This window comes from Chaetodon auriga, chromosome 11 (genome assembly GCF_051107435.1).
Source record: "Chaetodon auriga isolate fChaAug3 chromosome 11, fChaAug3.hap1, whole genome shotgun sequence".
NCBI lineage: Eukaryota > Metazoa > Chordata > Actinopteri > Chaetodontiformes > Chaetodontidae > Chaetodon > Chaetodon auriga.
The window spans coordinates 507,043-527,752 of NC_135084.1; the positions used below are offsets into that span (position 1 = coordinate 507,043).

General features: G+C 43.9%; 1 pseudogene; it reads left to right on the forward strand.

Annotated features, from left to right (window-relative positions):
* Window positions 1–273: 273 nt before the first annotated feature.
* LOC143328268 (uncharacterized) lies at window positions 274–7,741 on the forward strand (annotated as a pseudogene).
* The last annotated feature ends 12,969 nt before the right edge of the window (window positions 7,742–20,710 follow it).

The following is a 20,710-nucleotide window of genomic DNA, read 5'->3' on the forward strand; positions in this document are numbered from 1 at the left end:
ACTAATCTCCAACCACAAAAATAATCCCAAATTTCTCTTCTCCACCATTGATCTTTTAACAAACAGTAATTGTAACAGATCTCATATGACAATAACAAATACCCTGTGCGAAGACTTTGCAGACCACTTCAGGTACAAAATTGATAACATCAGATCTAGTCTTTTATCTCAACAGGTTTTAACCAACAACACGTCTGGATCACAGGTTCTACCTGAGGAAACACTGGAGAGTTTTGCCCTGGTTGATGCGAGGACACTTGGTCGAGTTTTCTCCCAGGTAAACCCTACAACCTGCCTTTTAGATCCAATTCCCACACCGTTTTTTAAAACACTCTATGGATTCTTTGAGGAACAGCTGTTGTACATGGTGAATTGCTCTCTTCAGACGGGTGTCTTCCCCACCTCCTTTAAAACAGCGGTGGTGAAGCCCCTTCTGAAGAAGAGCAATTTAGACCCCAACATTTTAAATAACTACCGACCTGTATCCAACTTACCTTTTTTAAGTAAAATTTTAGAAAAACTTGTTTTTAACCAAGTAAATGACTTTTTAAACAAAAATAACATTTTAGAAAGGCATCAGTCTGGTTTTAGGATGAACCACAGTACCGAGACAGCCCTTTTAAAGATTTTAAACGATATCAGGTCCAACTTGGATAACCACAAGCTCACAGTCATTACTACTGGATCTAACTGCCGCCTTCGATACAGTAGACCATCGCATTTTATTAGACAGGCTGAGGCACCTGGTCGGCCTCTCAGGTACTGCTTTTAACTGGTTCATCTCATACCTCACTGACCGACACTTCTTTGTAAGTTGGGATACATGTTCCTCAGGAACCCATGAGATCAAGTGTGGGGTTCCCCAGGGGTCAATTTTAGGTCCAAGTCTTTTTAATCTGTACATGCTACCCCTCGGGGACGTCATCAGGAGGCATGGCATCAGCTTCCATAGTTATGCTGATGATACGCAACTGTACATTGCCGTGTCTCCTGATGACACAGGGCCAATTGATGCCCTTTTTAACTGCATTTTAGACATAAAGTCATGGATGGCAGAAAATTTCCTTCAGCTCAACCAGGACAAAACAGAGGTCTTAGTCATTGGTCCTGAAGGCCAGAGAGAGAAACTTTTACCAAAACTACAAGATCTTAAACCAACACATTCTGTAAAAAATCTGGGCGTGATTTTTGACTCTGAGCTTACTTTTATTCCACACATCAAAAACATAACAAAGATAGGTTTTTACCATCTCAAGAACATAGCCAGAGTCCGCCCGTTTCTCTCTCAGGCCAGCACGGAGGTGCTGATGCATGCTTGTATCTCCTGTCGCTTAGATTACTGTAATGCCCTGCTCTCTGGTCTTCCCAAAAAGAGTATGTCCAACCTTCAATTGCTACAGAATTCAGCCGCACGAGTGCTGACGAGGACCAGAGGGCGGGAGCACATTACGCCAGTTTTAAAATCGCTGCATTGGCTCCCCGTGCATTTCAGGATAGATTTTAAGGTTCTTTTATTAGTTTTTAAATGTCTTAATGGTCTTGCGCCTTCTTATTTATCTGACCTACTTTTACCCTACCAACCCTCGCGGACCCTGAGGTCCTCCGGTACTGGCCTCTTAACCATACCAAAAGTAAGAACTAAAACACACAGGGAGGCGGCCTTTAGTTATTATGGACCCCGATTGTGGAACAGCCTGCCGGAGAGCCTCAGTGCCGCAGAGACTGTTGATGTTTTTAAAAAGAGGCTTAATTCCTTTAATCACGCTTCTTAGCATGTTTATCTTTGATATTTTAGTTGCATGTTTTAACGACATGTTTAATTGCTATTTATTTCATTTACTCATTTTATTTAATTTTATGTTTATGTCTTAGTCCCTTGGTTTTTAGCTCCAGTGTTTCCTCATGGGGGTCCTTGGTTTTTAGGTCAAGCGTTTCCTCATGGGGGCACCCCTCACTGGGAACTGCTTCTGGCCTACTGATGGGGGCGCTGCTGAGGGGACGGCTCTGGCCTGGATGGCTGGAGGCCTCCGCACCTTGGTGTGGGGCCTTCTGTCTGCCTGGGCCGGGGTGGTCTTGGGCGGCACCCCCCGTCATGAGCCGGGGGCCCTCTCAGTGTGGATGGCCCCCAAAGGTGGCCTACTACTTATCTTATCCGTATGGGTGCGTGTGCGTGTGTGTCTGTGTGTGTGTTTCTGTATGCAGTTATGGGGGCGGGAGGGATGGGTTTTCTTCTCTGTTGTTTTTAGCCTCTGTGAGGCACTTTGTGTTGCTTTTTAAGTATGAAAAGTGCCATATAAATAAATAAAGTTTGAAGTAAAGTTTGAAGTTTCAAAAATTTAAATAAAGCACAGTACCCGACATGGAAGAGAGTAACCATGCTAAAAAAAATTATATGTTCTTTCACTACTCACAGAGACTTTCATCTTGGGAGAGATGCCACAATTCCCATCTTGAAGTGAAAGTGTTTGTCAAAGAAACACTGCTAGAAATGTTTTTAGACTCGTGTTTAATGAAATTTACTGTTTACAAATACAAATAAGACAATTAGGCGCACAGTAAGACCATACATCCATGTAAAATAAAGAGCTCCTCAAAGTGATACCTTTAAGTATGAAAAACAAAGAGAATGAAAGAGAGCGACAGAGAGAGAGAGAGAGAGAGAGAAATGCAGAGACGGGCAGATAAAGGAAAGAAAGAGAGTGGGGATCAATTAAGGTATAGTTTAATTAATACACTGAAGAAAAATATAAACGCAACACTTTTGTTTTTGCTCCCATTTTTCATGAGCTGAACTCAAAGATCTAAAACATTTTCTGTATACACAAAAGACCATTTCTCTCAAATATTGTTCACAATTTGTGAACTGCGCAAAGAAATTTGATAGGTTTGTTTGTTGTACTGCGTCAAGATTAACAACAATTTCGACCAATTGTGACTGACTTCAGATCTCAGAAAGTTGAGGGCGTTCTGATGCCGACCACTCGCTCATTTGATAACTTATTTAAAGTAATCTCCTCTCCACATCGACAACAATCGAAATGCAGTATAAAAGGCAGGTAGCTTATATTTGCTACTGATGCAGGTTGCAGACAAACACTCAAGTGCATGCCAATCGAGAGTGACATGCACACACGCACACGCACACACACACACACACACACACACACACACACACACACACACACACACAAACAGCCCTCCGCCATCCCTACATGAAAAGTCCCTCTTCATTCTGCTAACATTTCAGCTGACAGTAGCTATTCTGACCTCCTCAATCTGTCCCTGCTGGGTCATGTCTCTCTCCTTCTCCTCTTTCTCCTCCTCCTCCGAATCAACCTGAATAGCTACTTCTCCTTCCTCTGTTTTAGGACTCTGTTGCACATTAGAGCTGTGTGCCTCCCTGACAGCTGTTCCACCAGAGACTGCTTCTGCATTTGATGTCTACAGCACCGCTTCTGCAGTTGAACTTGTCGCCGCAAACATGTTTGTGATTTTTGCACATTTTGCTGCGTCCACTTGTACATTTTTGAGCCTCTTTTCTCGCAGCTTCTCTGCGCTTTTGTGGTTTAGGCCAATCCGTTTCCACAGACACTCACTTCTCTCTAACTCCGGTCGAACTCCTATGGCAAAATTTGATAACCTTGTTCACATTTATCTTCTTGGGTTTGACTCAACCCCGTACAGAAGTTGGACTTACGCGACCGAATGTAATTGGCCAGTTACCAAGACGTGGACAGCCCAACTACTGTCCACATCTTGTCCTTGGAACGTGATAAGCAACCTGCGTGTGAGTGTTGTTTAGGTGTGGATCTAATGCAACAGACGTCACTGACAGAAAAGAGAGAAGAGACAAGTGCCATCTGCCTCCTGTTATCAAAACTGGTTTTCACCAGTCATGTTATCTTACAACGCTGAACGGTACAAGGACAGTCATTGGGTTACACAAGTGCAATTAAAGATCACAGGATGAGAACACATAAAATCACTTGAAAGGACCAAATCGTCACAGACTCGCTTACTCATTCATTCATTCAACAGACTGGAATGTGTTTAAGCAGGCAGCCACTTACTTACAACAACTCGTCAAGACATTGACGAGTACACAGACACTGTGATCTCTTACATCACCAAGTGCATCGATGATGTGACCCACACAAAAAAGCATCATCACTCGGGCTAACTGGAAGCCATGGCTGACAGGGGACATCCACAGGCTGCTGAGGGCCAGAGACAACGCCTTCAGAGCAGGGGATGAATCTGGCCTGAGAACAGCGAGAGCCAACCTGTCCCGCGGCATCAGGAAAGCAAAACAGGATTACACACACAAGATAGCCTCCCACTTCAAAGACAGCAGAGACGCACAGAGCCTATGGCAGGGCATTCAGGTCATCACGTACTACAAGCTTGCGCCACAGAGCTGCGAGAGCAACACCTCTCTGCTCAACAACCTGAATAGCTTCTTTGCACACTTTGAAGCACAAAACAACACACGCCCACAGAAGACTCCCACCCCTCCCCATGATCAGACTCTGTGTCTGTCTGCCGGCAGCATAAAGAGGACACTCTCCACTATCAACTCCCACAAGGCAACAGGTCCAGACAACATCCCTGGTCATGTGCTGAAGGACTGCTCAGAGGAGCTTACAGATGTCTTCACGGACATCTTTAACAGCCCTCTGAGGCAAGCCGTTGTTTCATCATGTTTCAAGGCTGCCATCATCATACCTGTGCCAAAGAAAGCTGCTCCATCCTGCTTCAACAACTACCGCCCTGTGGCACTGAAACCCAACATCACGAAGTGCTTCGAACGGCTAGTCATGTCATATATCAAATCCCCCCCCCCCCACCCTGGACTCCTACCAGCTCGCATACCAAGCCAAACGATCCACAGAGGATGCAGTCTGTTCTGCCCTTCACCCAGCCCTCACCAACCACAACAACTCATCTGCAAACTTGACAAACTGGGGCTCAGCACCTCCCTCTGTAACTGGCTGCTGGACTTTCTCAGTCAGAGGTCACAAGCAGTACAGGTTGGTAACAACACCTCAAGCAGCATCACACAGAGCACAGGGGCCCCCCAAGGCTGTGTGCTCAGTCCCCTGCTCTTCACCCTGCTGACACACAACTGCACAACAACCTACAGCAGAAGTTGTGAAATGAATTTTGCAGACGACACAACTCTGGTGGGTCTCATCACCAAGGGCGACAAGACTCGTGGTGACCACGTGGTGCAGAAACAACAACCTCCTGCTGAATGTCAGCAAGACCAAGGAGACTGTTGTCGACTTCTGGAGAGGCCACACCCAACACCCGCCACTGACCATCGATGGTGCTGCTGTGGAGAGAGTGAACAGCACCAAATTCCTGGGGGTGCACATCAGTGAGGACCTCTCCTGGACCACCAACACCACATCACTGGCGAAGAAAGCCCAGCGGCGCCTCTACTTCCTGTACAAACTCAAGCGGGCTAGTGCTCCACCACCCATCATGAGCACATTCTACCGAGGCACTATTGAGAGCATCCTTTCCAGCTCCATCACTGTGTGGGGCAGAAGCTGCACTGACTACAACGGGAAAGCCCTGCAGTACATAGTGAACACAGCTGGAAGGATCATTGGTAAAACTTTTTGCTACTACTTCTTATTGTTAAGGTATGTCTGTCTTTATTGTTAGGATATGTCTGTCTTTATTCTTTGTGCCTGCATGTGCACTTTACTGTTTACTTTAGTGTTAGAAATGTCTTGTCTTGTCTCACTGTGGGATAGTGGGAAATGTAATTTAGATTCCTTAGTATGTCTGATACATGTGAAGAATTGACAATAAAGCTGACTTTGACTTCAAGAAATTAACACTACATTCGCATGCTCATTTTTCCTCAAAACTACTTCTCACTATTGCCAAACTCATTCTTTCAATATTTTGCTATAGCTTCTTCATCCAGTTGTTTGTGTTACGTCATATAATCCATATTATTTGTCCTATTATTCATTATCCATATCCAAAAAAAAACGTGAAAACTTCTTGAGAAGTGAGATACTGAAGAGTAAGTATGCCTCCCAAATAGCTGATACGGGTGGTTTGAACTGGTTCAAGCCAGTTGTTGGTCAAGATGTGCAGACACCTGGCATAAACACACAGTATCCATGAGATATTAGAAGCATGGATGGGCATAGGTAATAATTTTCCATTACACTCCCCCTTTTGATTATACATTAATCACTCACAAAATACATAACTTAAATACACAAAGATTCAAAATGTGCCATTATAATAAGTCATGTGAAAATATGCAACATCAAAAAGTGTTGTATTTCTAACCAAAACAAGCAGAAAACATTAAGCAATGTAACTATTGTCAAAATACAAACTGTTCCACGTAGGCCACAGAGGCCTGGGTGTCGAAATAACTGTCATGGAGGTCTTCAATCCATTGCTAATCCAATGTTGTCTGTCTATTGTTGTCTGTGATTATTTTTGCATATGCATTGTAATAATTGTGCTCAGTGCTCAAATTCAGTACTTCACTGTTCACCTTATAAATGTAAAACAATACTTAAATATTGACATTTTAAGTGACCAGCCCCTTTTGAGACTTCAGCCATGGTTCAGTTATTAGTCCCTGATTCCAGGGTGCCACCCTGTAATAATCAATTCATATAAAAGATTTTGTTGATGTAAATACTTTAGGATCTGCAGTTTCCCCACCTTTTCCTATTTAGTGTCTTTGTGTTTCCCTTCCCCTCTGTCTCCAGCCTGTCTCTTCCCATCGTGTGTGTGTGTGTGTGTGTGTGTGTGTGTGTGTGTGTGTGTGTGTGTGTGTGTGTGTGTGTCTAAATGCAGGGTGTGGCTGGCAGGTCCAGTCCAGCCTCCTCCTCTCCTGAACACACCTGACGCCAATCACTCAATCAAGACTCATCTGCTGCCACGGTATAAGGTCCTGTTTACATGTACATGGTTATTTTGAAAACGGAGACATTTCCCTTTGTATGTGCCCTTCGTTTACAAGCAAACGGAGAATTCGCCTCTGAAAATGATGCATTCTAAAAACCCTGGCCAGAGTGGATATTTTGGAAAACGTCGGTTGCACGTTTGCTTGTAAACTGAGAAAAACTGAGAAAAACTGAATTTTAGGTAGCCGACGTCACATTATGCACCAGAACTTGCACCTGCGCCAAAAGTGCGACCTATGTTTACATTTTCATTTGGCTATGGTGATCATGGATGCGTTCAGAGTAGCAGTCGCATTTATGTTGTTTTGTGTGTTTGCATTTGCAAATACAGCTGCTCTATTATATCGAGGAGCAGAGATGAATGAGTGCTCGGAGGTCAGCAATTTTGCAACAACTTCTCCCCCCTCCAACACGAAGAGCCAATCCGCGTCAGTGCCAGCGTCGACGGCATACATACACAGGTTAGTGTAAAAGATAGGTTTTCTGAAAATGGCCATGTGTGCACGAAGTTATTTTTGAAAATGGAGAGGGTGAAATGTCCGTTTATGAAAATAGCCGGCTACGTGTAAATGTAGTGCCAAAGTACTGGCCTTCCACCCAGTATTCATTGAATAGTGTGTTCATCCTAATGGTAACAGTCAATCAAGACTCCAGAGATCTTCCAAGTACCTTTTTGCTAGTTTTTGCCTTGTCTACCTACCTGCCTTCCTGACTCCTGTTCTTTGTGCCCAGGTACCTACCTCGCAGAGATGGGGACTCGAGTTTGCGACTCGGACTCGAGTCGCACTTAAGTCGCACACAGAGAGACTTCAGACTTGACTTGGACTCGTGTTTTGGGACTCCTGAACAATCATTATGTTTTCCTTTTTCTTTTCTTTTCTATTTTTTGGCGTATTAACATTGGGGAAACTCTGAAACGTCTGACGAGCTTAATGTCATTCCCTCCTTTTGACATGGTAACCATGGTAACCATATTACTCACCGGGTGCGCGGCTCGCGGCCCCACGCATTACTACCTCAGATGACACTATGGCGACCGACACACCCACAGCTGCTGTACCCTGACTGCAAAGTCTGTGGTACCAAGATTAAGGACACTAGATCAACCACATCAAATTTTATCAGGCACCTGAAAACTCACCCGGATAGGTCAGTCACATTAGCGCATATGGATGGTTAGCAAACATGTTTAGCTCAGCATCAGCTATGTTTAACTTAGTTTGCTACCAGCTTTGTAACTTAATATTTGAATAGATGAGTGAATGCTAGTTTGCTTGTCACACTTATTTGCATGGAGTGGCGTTAACATGGCATTTATTGGGTAATGTTATTCATCTACGTTCCTTCAATGCCTACAATGCCTTTGACAGGGTTAGGTGTAACATTTTTTATATTTTTGTTCTTATTATGGTCCGACTGAGCCTGCACAATAGGGGGCAAGTTATAATGTAACTGTATGTTCATGTTGGAAGAATACAGTTTACTTTAAAGGAAATCATTCATTGTGTGTTTTCTTCATATTGCATTGCAGTACCCTGTTTAAAGTGATCATATAACAAACAACTAATCAGTACTGATACTTTATGCTTATAGATAAAGGAGGGATAATAATACAGTTGATGCTTTGAATTTCTTAGATATAGCTGTGCAGTATCCTTAGTAGACCAAATAGCAGCAGATGATAGAAGGCTCATTAAAACAAGAAGAGACATGAGAGATTTATTTTTTAGAGACTTGAGACTTGACTTGGACTCATGACCAAAGACTTGAGACTTGACCAAGTCTCACCCCACAAAGACTTCAGACTTGACTTGGACTTGCAAAAAAAGACTTGTGAACATCTCTGCTACCTCGTGCTGCAGTCTATACCCTGTCAGTCTGTATCGTAAGTAATCTGGAACTGGACTCCCTTCCTTCCTGTTCACTCTGTCAACTCGCCAGCTTCAGTGTTTGGATCTCCTAGATCCATCTGTTGCACTGTCTCTGTCTGGGTTTCAGCATTTGGGTCTGTTTACTCCTGTTCAAAATCTGGCATAACAATCCCTGATATTCGCAAAAAAAACAAACATGCTCCCACCAGTTCCCAAGAGTAGAAACCAAGGTAGTAACAACCTCCTTTTTCAGCTCCATAACATGACTGAGAAGAGCTGCCAATTTCAGAATGTCTTCTGGCTACTCACTATTTTCCATAAGCTCCTCAATGACATCAAATCCAAGCAAAGGTGTTTCCATCGAGTATGGGCTGACCATCATTGGCAAGCAAATTTTGACATTCCTACACTCAGTACTGTTAAGTTCTAGCAAAATCTTGACCCAGCCATCAAATGGAACTGGAGTTCAATTAGCAGCGGTGAAATACAAATCTTTCCCTGTATCTGAATATCTGGTAAGATGTTTTCTAACCAGGTTCTTGACACAACAATGACTTGAGTTCCCGAGTCCTGTAACATCGCTGTTGAAACTCCATTTATTAGGCATGATGGCATTCATTTTTTTTCCTATCATGCTATCATCCTATCATCCTATCATCACCCTCATTACTACTTGCTGTGGTATGGGGCTGAAAGATATTCTGGGTCACTGGATTTCCATTGCCGATGATCTCTTCAAGTGTCCTGACTGTGGCAATTCCTGAAGGCCAATGTCGTATGGCCAGCCGGACCGCATCTCAAAAAATACAAACAATTCTGATATCCTTACTTGACAGACTGACGCATTTGGGCTTTATATGGGGTTTATCTGCAGTGTTGCAGCTTCATTTTAAGAGACTAGTCTGGCTCTTTTTTACTGTTTTATCAGAATGCTTGATCATCTTTTTAAAGCTTTTGGTCAGAGCTGACACCGAAGCAGTCAGAGCAGCGGTTGGCTCAGACTTCTTCAACCTTTTTGTGGGAATACTCGCTAATGGCCTCATTGCTGTGATGCACTGACAGTCAGTGGTTTAGGTCTGGATGCAACACACAATCATTTCTGCCTCTCTGTCTCCCCAGCAACTGCCTCTGTAATTTGCTCTATATTGAAATCATTAGGTTAGGTACATAGGGTTTAATGTCTCTTCTCATCAGAAGAGACATTACTTTTGTCATTGTTACTGTTGTCATTGACATCCTGGTACAGTGTATGGAGAAAAACACCTTGCACTAACCTTTCATCATCGATAAACTCTGATGTAGTGATGTGTTGGTCGCAAACGAAATGGCTCTTAGAGCCGGCTCTTTGAAGTGAACGATTGGAGCCAGCTTCTGCCTGGGAGCCAGAGCAGGATCCGCTTTGGGTTTTTTTGGTTTTTTTCTTGACTTTTTTTCTGTTTAAGTTGCACGTGATTGGTCAGCTACATGATGTGTGGTGGCTTCTGTGTGTACGCACTGAGCAGGAAGGGGAGGGGCGGGGGTTACAGACACGGTGCGCGCGCACGCGCGCCCACACACACACACACACACACACACACACACAGAGCCGCGTCAGAGACAAAACGCTGGAAAGGTGAGAAAATGAGTGACCGCAGGAAATGCAATTTGACATAAAGTATGTTTTGTACATTAGTAATTAATTTTACACATAATTTTACATTATTTTGGTAATAAGTTGATTTAAGCAACCAAAAATCTGGGGAGCAACTTGGGAGCCAAAAGAGCCGGCTCTTTCAAGAGAGCTGAGCCGTGAGAACCGGCTCTCTTAAAAGAGCTGAAATTCCCATCACTACTCTGATGCACCCTCATGAGATACATATAGTACCCTCTGTTTTAACAGAGGGCAGCTTTCTTATCCTGCAGCCGAGCATTATTAGGCACCTGAAAGAGTTCTGAACTGCTCTTATCTTTCATGTGATGTCAGATAACATTTCAGCTGAGCAACTTTAAGGTCATCTTTGGTTGTTAGCATGTCTTTAAATGTACCTGGTTTTATTATTTTCAACCCTGACTCGACTATTTCTGATTTTAACAATTTTATTTCAACCCTTCATCTATCTGGTTACATATACAATATACACTGCAATGTGTTATGTTTGAACGAGAACCTGAGATAATCCCACCATGCATTTTGAACTCCCAGCAAGGTAACAATGCCGCTACATCTGTTTCTAACCAACTCAAGAACCTCCTCAGTAACTACTGCTGCAACTACCAGTCCTCTATTAGTCTCAGCACTGGCAGGATGCAATGCTGATGCATTGTCTTTGACAAGTTCATCTATCTCATCAAGAAGGGCAAGTAGACAGAATAAGCCTTTGTCCTCAAAATTCAATAGCTGGTCACTATTCAGGTAGATGATGAGATATTCACAGAGTACAGGTTAATTGCTGCAGGTGACAGCAGGAATGTCAACCTCCTGTTCATCTTGCAGTGATGTGGCGAGGCAATAAAGCTGCTCCTCAGATGATGCAGATATTTCTGGATGCTCCATTGCAGCTCATGGCAAGGACCTATAGCTATCTCAACTGGATACCCAAGTACTCTTAACTCCCTGGGTGAATGATTCTCACAGCAGGAGTGGCTCTTGCTTCAGGTCTATGTGGTTCAGGGATCTGCAGTCAACAATTTTGTGGCGCGGATCCCAGATGAGCCCCCAGATATTGCCAGCTTCAGACTTGCTATTTACTCTCTTTGTGACTATCTAGTTCACATAACATCATACGAATTTTGTGTTTTTTCTCAGCTTTTATCATCTTACCAACCTGAAAACAATGACACCTGTCACTGGTGTCGTATTCCCTTTACCACCTCTAGTTGCTATAACTTATGGGGAAACACAGAAACGCCACATGACATGTCAGGGAATGAGGAGGAAAGTCAGTGAACTCGTTACTTGGTATTGTATCGTTTGGGTTACTTTCTCGTGATGGAGCATGATTATTTTCATCTGCAATGGTGGTTATTTAACACCAAAGACAACAGCTGCCATGATCCCACACTAATTCACAACATCATCAAACTATGTCTTTTGTTCTTGTTTTGATTGTGTATATTATATCATAAAAGTAGGGCATTTAAGTTGAAGCATGTAAGGGTGATTTCCTCATCTCAAACAATTTATTAAAACAAAGGCCAACAACAGTGGTGGGTATACCACAACAAAAAATGTCAATGTCTCAATAACTTGTCATGTGCCCTGGAGCATCAATTACAACTTGACAACAATGTCTCATTCTGCTCACAAGTCGACTTATTGTCTGCTGAGGCATGGCATCCCACTCTTCTTGAAGGGCGGCCCTCAGGTCATTGAGGTTCTGGGATACAGAGTTATGAGCCTCTACACAATTTATTAAAACAAAGGCCAACAACAGTGGTGGGTATACCACAGCAAAAAATGTCAATGTCTCAATAACTTGTCATGTGCCCTTGAGCATCAATTACAGCTTGACAACAACGTCTCATTCTGCTCACAAGTCGACTTATTGTCTGCTGAGGCATGGCATCCCACTCCTCTTAAAGGGTGGCCCTCAGGTCATTGAGGTTCTTGGGTACAGAGTTATGAGTCGCTGCGTAGAGGTTTTCTATGGGATCAGCTGATGTTATTCAACTGATGTTATAATGATGTTATTCAAGCCAACATGAAGACAGGCTTGTCACTGTACCATTCACAAAGTGTAGGCTTCTGTATTGACTAGACGCACCTGCCCGCACTGTAACACGACCACCACCAAAGGCTTGTCTGGTGACGAGAGTGACTGATGCATAGTGCTCTCCTTGATGTCTCAGACATTGCTGGCGGCATTCATTTCTGCTCAATGTGAATCGACTTTCATCAGAGAACAGCACTGAGGCCCACTGGTCCCTCATCCAGTGTAAATGCTCCCTGGCCCATGCAATACGATGACGCCTATGCCTGGTGGTGTTGTCAGGTACCCTTGCAGGTCGTCTAGCACACAGACCATGCTGATGTAAACAGTTTTGAATGGTCTGACGGGACACTTGGGTGCCTCTCACCTCCCTGAAATGTGCCTGGAGTTGAGTGGCATTCATCATCCGGTTCTGCAGGGCACTGTTCACAATGAAGCGGTCATCAGCGTGGGATGTGGCCAAAGGATGTGCACTCGTATGCCTTTCTGTGACTCTTCCAGTCTCCCTGTATCTCTGTTGCAACCTGCTGATTACACTCTGTGAAGAGGACTGTTTAAATACCAATTCTAATTGAACCAGGAAATTTATTGGTCAATTAATTAATCAAACACCTGTTGTGAATTTTGTTAGAGAACAGCAATTTGTGCAAAAGGTACTGAAACACTGAACAGTTGGACATGTGCATTCAAAAGTCCAGAGAAGGTCAAATTCAGTTCACTTGTAAAGGTTATAGTGCATTTTTGGTTCATCCTGAAATTTCACCCAAAGGCTGATTATCCCTAACTTTTTGTGAGTAGCGTATGTATATCCAGTACCATTCAAAAGTTTGGACACACCTTCTCATTCAATGGTTTATCTTCTTCCTCTTGTAATTCACATCTTCTGTCATCCTCTCCATCCTGCAAATGTCAATTGTAATGTCCATCCACGTGTTCGAAGTTGGGATTTCCTGTAAAAGCCATTTTTTCATCAGGGCCTTTTTGCCAGCCACCAACAAATATTTGTCTGTCTTTGGCCATCTTTCAGGCATGAGTCCAAAAAATAAAATTTTACTTTCCAGAGGCAGGTGACTTCCAAAAATTTCTTGTATTGCATTATGTATTCCTTTCCAGTAAGTTTTAATAACATGACAGTCCTAAAAAACATGATAATGATTTGCATTTGTATTTCCACAATTTCTCCAGCAAATCGGGGAGTTACCTTCATAGTGAGATTTTTGGTAAGGTGTAATAATATATGTTATCAGGCTTTTCCAGCCAAACTGTGAGCTACTACATTTCCATTGATATGTCCATATTGTTATCCACCCTTCCTCTTGTATCTAGTCCTCCCTCCATTTCCCATTTTGTTTTAATATGTTGGGTTGAATGTGTTTTCATGTTTACAAGCCCTTTATATAGACCTGAGATAATATCTCTATCTTTATTTGAATCATATGCCCTTTTAAATTGTTAGGATCCGCTAACCTGTCTGTCCCTAGTGTTCTAGTGTCTGTCTGTTGGTTTCCCCTGTCTGCCTCTGCTGGGTGTTCCCTGCACCTAGTTGGCTCCACCTCTCCAGCAGTGCACCTGGAGTGCATGAGCCGTGCTGACGTGGGCTGAGGCATTTAACGCTAATACGAGCATAAGAACACTAACTTATGAGACCTTTGAAAAGCAACTGAGATGAGTTTTTTGATCGTCCAAATCACTCGGATAATGCTTCTAGTCGACTATTGAGTCTCAGTCAGGGCTCCTGCCCCACCGCCGATTACGCTGTAAGCTTCCAGACGCTGGCCACAGATGCGGGGTGGAATGACACCGCTTTATGTGGTGCGTTTATCCGGGGGCAAAACAACCAGTTAAAAGATGAACATTCTTCCCGAGACGAACCCACAGACCTGCAGACCCTGATCAACCTCTCCATCAAGATTGACAATCACCTCCGGGAGAGATGGCTGGAAAGACCTGCCCGCTCCACATACCAGTCTTCGCTCCACTTCAGCCATCCCTCTCCCTCTGAGTTGAGAGTTGAACTGGCCTGCGGAGGACGAGCCCATGCAGCTGGGGAGAGCTCGCTTGTCATCCGCTGAACACATCCGCGGGATCCGGGCAGGTGAGTTCATCTACTGTGACCAGATAGGCCACTTCTTATCCAAGTGTCCACTACGGCAAAAAGAGAAGGCTCATCAGTAGACATGGGGGTGCTGACGAGCCCTATCTCATCTAATCCCTGTTCTGCCAAGCCACATAAATTTCAAGTGGAAGCCTCACTGACTGTGGGGGGGAAGTTTTTTTTCTACTTGCCCTGATAGATTCCGGAGCAGAGAATAACCTGCTGGACGCGCGGACAGCAAGACAGGCTGGCTGCAGGTTGGAGACCCTGGAGAAGAGTTCTCTCAGAGGTAACGTCTGCACCACTCCTGTCAGGATGCAGATTTCAGGTAATCATCATGAGGAAATATCCTTCTTAATAATTCAGGCTCCTCATTGTGGTTCTTGGTCACACGTGGCTGCAACACCACAACCCGTATATCGGCTGGGGCCAGGGAAGGATTCTGGGTTGGAGTGCTCACTGTCATTCTCGCTGCCTGTGCTCTGCCATCCCACCACCACTGAACCGGTGGAGTTTCCGGTTCAGTTCCAGTCACCCCTGAACCTCCCGATCTCTCTCACATTCCCACTATTTACCACTACCTTCAGGAGGTATTCAGCAAGTAGCGAGCTCTGTTGCTACCCCCTCATCGCCCCTATGATTGTTCCATTGATCTCCTCCTGGGCGCCCCACTCCCCTCCGGTCGGCTATACAACCTGTCGCGCCCCGAGAGGGAGGCAATGGAACAATATCTCACAGACTCATTGGCAGCAGGCATCATCAGGCCCTCCTCCTCATCACTGGGAGCAGGCTTCTTCTTCGTAGCGAAGAAGGACAAGGCGCTCCGACCCTGTATTGATTTCCAGGGCCTGAATGATATACCTGTTAAGAATAAATATCCTCTGCCGCTAATGAATTCTGCTTTTGAGGAAGCAGTGATATGCACCAAGCTGGATCTAAGGAACGCTTACCACCTGCTACAAATAAAGGAGAGGGATGAGTGGAAAACAGCGTTCAACACTCCTCTGGGCCATTTCGAGGACCTGGTAATGCCTTTTGGTCTCACCAATGCACCAGCCATCTATCAGGCTCTAATGACATTCTCAGAGACTTTACTAATACAGCCATGGCCAAACGTTTTGAGACACAAATATTCATTTTCACAAAGTCTGCTGCCTCAGTTTTTATGATGGCAATTTACATATACTCCAGTGAAAGAGTGCAACACTCTGGGTAAGGTGAGGTACTGGGACAGTGCAGAAAGAGATGGGGAACAGGAAAACCACAGTCCACACAGAGATGCAGCTGGTCAAGATGCTCTCTATGGTGCTTTTGTCAAAAGTGTTGAGGATGGGCGGGGGCAGTTGGGCTCTCCTCATCCTGCGCAGAAAGTGCAGGCATTGCTGTGCCCTTTTGACCAGTGATGCAGTGTTCACAGACCAGGTGAGGTCATCCGTGATGTGCACCCCCAGGAACTTTGTGCTGCTGACCACCTCCACAGCCGTGTTGTTGCCGTGAAGTGGAGTATGACTGGGCTGGTTCTTCCTGAAAACAAGAATGAGCTCTTTTGTTTTATCCCTGTTCAGGATCAGGTTATTGTCTTTGCACCAGCCCTGTAGACCCGGTCGTTGTCGTCCTTAATGAGGCCCACCACTGTTGTGTTGTCTGCAAACTTCACAAAGTGGTTGGTGGCAGCCCTGGGGGTGCAGTCATGTGTCATCAGGGTGAACAGTAGAGGGCTCAGGACACAGCCCTGAGGGGAGCCTGTGCTGAGGGTGATGACACGGGAGGTGTTCTGTCCGACCCAGTCTTTCGGTGAGGAAGTCAAGCAGCCAGTTGCACAGGTGGTTGCTGAAGCCCAGGGGTCCCAGTTTTTCTACCAGATGCTGTGGAATGATGGTATTGAATACTGAACTGAAGTCTAGAAACAGTATCCGCACATGAGTGGTTTTTCTGCTCCAGGTGTTCAAGGCTCAGGAGGAGAGTTGTGAAGATGGCATCCTCCGTGGAGCGGTTTGGCCGGCAGGCAAACTGGAAGGGGTCGAACGTGGGAGGGAGTCTGGAGATGATATGCTCCTTTACCAGCCTCTCAAAGCACTTCATCATAATGGAAGTGAGTGTGACAGGCCAGAAGTCGATGAGTGATTTGGTCTGAGGTTTCTTTGACACTGGGATAATGGTGGCAGACTTGAAGTATGATGGAACTTTGGCTTGATACAATGAGGTGTTAAAAATGTCAGTTAGAACGTGAGCCAGCTCAAAATGTCCTGTTTCTTTGCACCTTTTGTGTGAGCGTTTTCTTCAGATGCATTAACAGACATCACTGCAGTAACAAAACTACCTCCTTTTCCTCTGAATGTCTTTGTTTGTGGTTTGAATTTGTTACAGGGTTTTGAAACAGTTGCATTCATATTCACATATTCTTCAATATTTCCAAAAAATGGATCAGAAAGGATCCTCACATGCTTCTCCAAAAAAGTCACAGCTGAAAAAATGAGCCCTCTGGTTGTATCTCTGCACGACATCATAAGCAACAGATCTCCACGCAGAAGCAAAGCACAAGCTTTCAAAGCCTTAACATCTTCTGTTTTTACTGTTGGCCAAGCTAAAGCCTTGTTGATATATGTAACAGCGATTTTGTACTTGTTGCCAAAATATTCTTGCATCAGAGTTTTAGCCACAATGAAGCCACTTTCAGGGTCCATATATTGACAGCTTTGCATCAACTCCCTTGGCTGCCCCCTAGTAAACTGTTCCTGGTCAAACAGTCAGCCTTACTTGCTTTGTCCTCCACACCTTGTTCAAATGATTTAATAAAAGCTTTGTACTGCAATGGGTCTCCTTCAAACACAGGAATGTCTCTTGGTGGCAGTGTCTGCAGGTGTTGTTGTTTCACTAGTGATGCTGTGACTTCATTTTGTTTGCACATTATACTGACAGTATTCCCAAATGCAGTCTGATCATTTTGTCGATGATCCATGTGTGGCCTCCTGTTTTGTGTTACCCATGCAGGTACATTTGCTTGTGTGATTTATTGTGTTTTATTTGTGGTTGCTGTTTACTCTGTGGCATTGACCAATCATTTTGTCTTGTCTGTTTTACAGACTGCAGGCTCATATTCTTTTGCCATGGGATTAAGTGTGTCTTGTATCAGTTTCTTCCTTTCCTTTTCAAAATAAGAGTTCATGCCATCAGTTGGTGCCTGAGAGAGTCCTTGTCTATCCATATCCAGCAAAACTGCCAACTTAGTATTTGAAACAGCGAGCTTGGTCCCCAACTCCAGTTGTTCCTTTTTCCTTTTTATGTGTTGCTCCTGTTCTTCCAGTGCCAGTCTTTCCTGTAAGGCAGCAATTCGGGCCATAACTGCAGCTCTTTCGACTGATGCCTTCATTTTTACAGAGGAAGTGGTGCTTGATTTACTACTTACTCCACTTTTGTTTGAACATTCACCCACATTAGACACACTATCATTGGGGTCAATGACATCATGCTCAACATCATTATCACCATTATTTTCAGTTTCCGACACATGGTTTTCATTAGATTTCACCCATTTAGCAACATTGTCAATACATTCATCATTATTAATCATTTTAGCCTTGAACCAGGTTTCATGCCTTTCTTTTTCCTCCTGTGGCAACAAAATCATTAGTGAGTCATGCATAAATCTTATTTCATCACACAGTTTAATCAACCCATCAAGAGAAATTTTGAGACCTTTTGGTATTTTGCATTAAACCATGTATTTTTTCCCTTAAAGCACTTGCTTTGTTTAGTTTGGCCTTCCTTTACAGACTATAGATCTTGTGAGCGAGTCCTTGAGCGGGAAGCTTGACCGCTCGTTGGCTTGTCTGTGTGTCACTACAGCCGGCTACAGAACCCGACGTGCCGGCAACAGTTTTCACACTGACACCCAACTGTGTGCCCACATTCACCATTGTCTCCTCCATTCAGAGTCCGGCAGTCAGCAACGCGGTCCAGTGTTTTTCCACTTCAGCAACCAATGCATTGGGATTACGCTCCTATGTACGCGCACTGTTTTATTTTAAATGGCCATATTCATTTATGGGAGCACTCCACTTACCTGTTCCTGAAGATCTGTTTGAAACTGCAGCCACATGAAGCTCTTCAGCATCCTCACCAGTGTCTCCTGGTCCTCGCCGTCGCTGTGCAGGTGACAATTAGCTGATGCGCAGCTCCTGGCCCGAAGCCTCCATCACGGCTCTTTGTTCTCTTACCCAGCCATGTGAGATGTCCAACTGTGATTCCAACAACAGTTGTCTCTCCTTCAAACAGTTTTTGACTTGCATTGTAGAGGCTAAGCCAATGCTTTAAGCCACTGAGGCATTTTGACTTGAAATTGAATTGACACGCTTTCCGCCATGTCATAAATGAAAGTCCACCTGAATTTCCATTGTAATGCACAATTTTATTTTTCCTTTACAAGTCCAGAAATCATATATTTTCATACAGCATAATCGCACGCATAGAACGGTAGATAGCAATTGACAGCGGTCAAAGACTGTTTCTCTTCCCAGTTGTAGCAGGAAGGAGGAAAAAGGAAATGACAACACAGCCTTTTCCATCTGAGCTGGAAATGAAGGGGGAGGGAGATGATAAATCTGAGTCACCTGCGAGCTCAAGGAGGAGGGAAATCAGACAAAAGAGTTTTGAAGATGGACTGAAAAAGAAGTGAGAAGTGAGAAAGAAAGAAAAAGAGATAACTCAAATTTTGCTTAAGTTGACGGTTTAATTTCAAGAAAGCAAATGAATTAAACTGAGTATTAAGGACATTCAACTGGATGCTGGAGGAAGAAGCTGATCCCTGGAGCAGGCAGAAAGAAGCTGAGTCTACGGTCCTTGGCCTGTTTGGATACAGTGGAAAAGATCTCTGCCTGAGTTGGGTGAAGAATGGCAAGCAGATAAGTCCCTTTTTTTCATGAAACTCTCCTGGCTTCTCCTAACGTCAGACCTCAAACTACGCTGTTTTTTCTGTCCCCTCAAACATACATCCCTCAGGACTGAATTACACTCAACCCCCCCCCCCCAAACGCAAATACCTCCTGAACTGAACTGGACTGAAGACACCCAGACTATACACACTCACACACAATCCACCTACCCACCGTTTGTTTTCTTGATTAACAAATGGGAACTGTTATTATTTATTTAACAAACTTTTGATGTTGTGATTAGTCTCAGGATATTTCCTTTGAATTTGGTTTCTGTTCTATGAATGAACCTTTATGAAATTGAGAGATATTTGAGTTGATTATTGAGCTGATATGTTTTGATTAATGTTTGATTGAAAATAATATATATACCTTTACATATATACCTTTACAGACCGAGTCTCGTAAACTCTCTCCTAGATATATCGGCCCGTTTCCTGTGCTCAAGGTCATCAACCCTCAGTCTGTCACACTCAAGATCCCAGACTCCATGAGGATCCACCCCACCTTCCATGTCTCCCAGCAGCAACCACCCTGAGAGAACTGCTAGGATGCCAGGAGGTGTCCGTAGAGGGGAGGGTACTGTTAGGATCCGCTAGCCTGTCTGTCCCTACACTCTAAAAATGACTGGGTTATTTTTAGAACCCAACCATGGGGTTATGACATGTTTGACCCATTTTGTGTTATTTGTTTTGGTATTGAGCAGTGGTGTCAAAAGTACACACATTTGTTACTTAAGTAAAAGTATAAATACTGCAGTTTAAAAACACTGTGGTAAAAGTTGAAGTATCACCTTGACATCTTTACTCAATTAAAAGTGAAAAAGTATGTGCTCAAAAACCTACTTAAAGTATAAAAGTATAAAGTAACCTTTAAAAAATAATAATAAATTAGTTGATGCCACTATATACGTAGATTGGAAGCTTAATTTGAAACTGATTATACGTGTGGCCCAAAACACAGCATTATCATAAACCCATTACTGTCAAAGACAAAGCAACGAGAGGAACATGTTCTTTCTCAAACTTTATTGGAATTCAATTAGACGTCCAGAGGTAGTGGGTAGAGGTAGAGGTAATGACCTCTCACTACATGCAAACCCATAAATGGCATAACATGCGCTTTCAGGAGTGAATTGTTCCTGACTGCTTTAACATCCTTTGCTCCCAGGGTA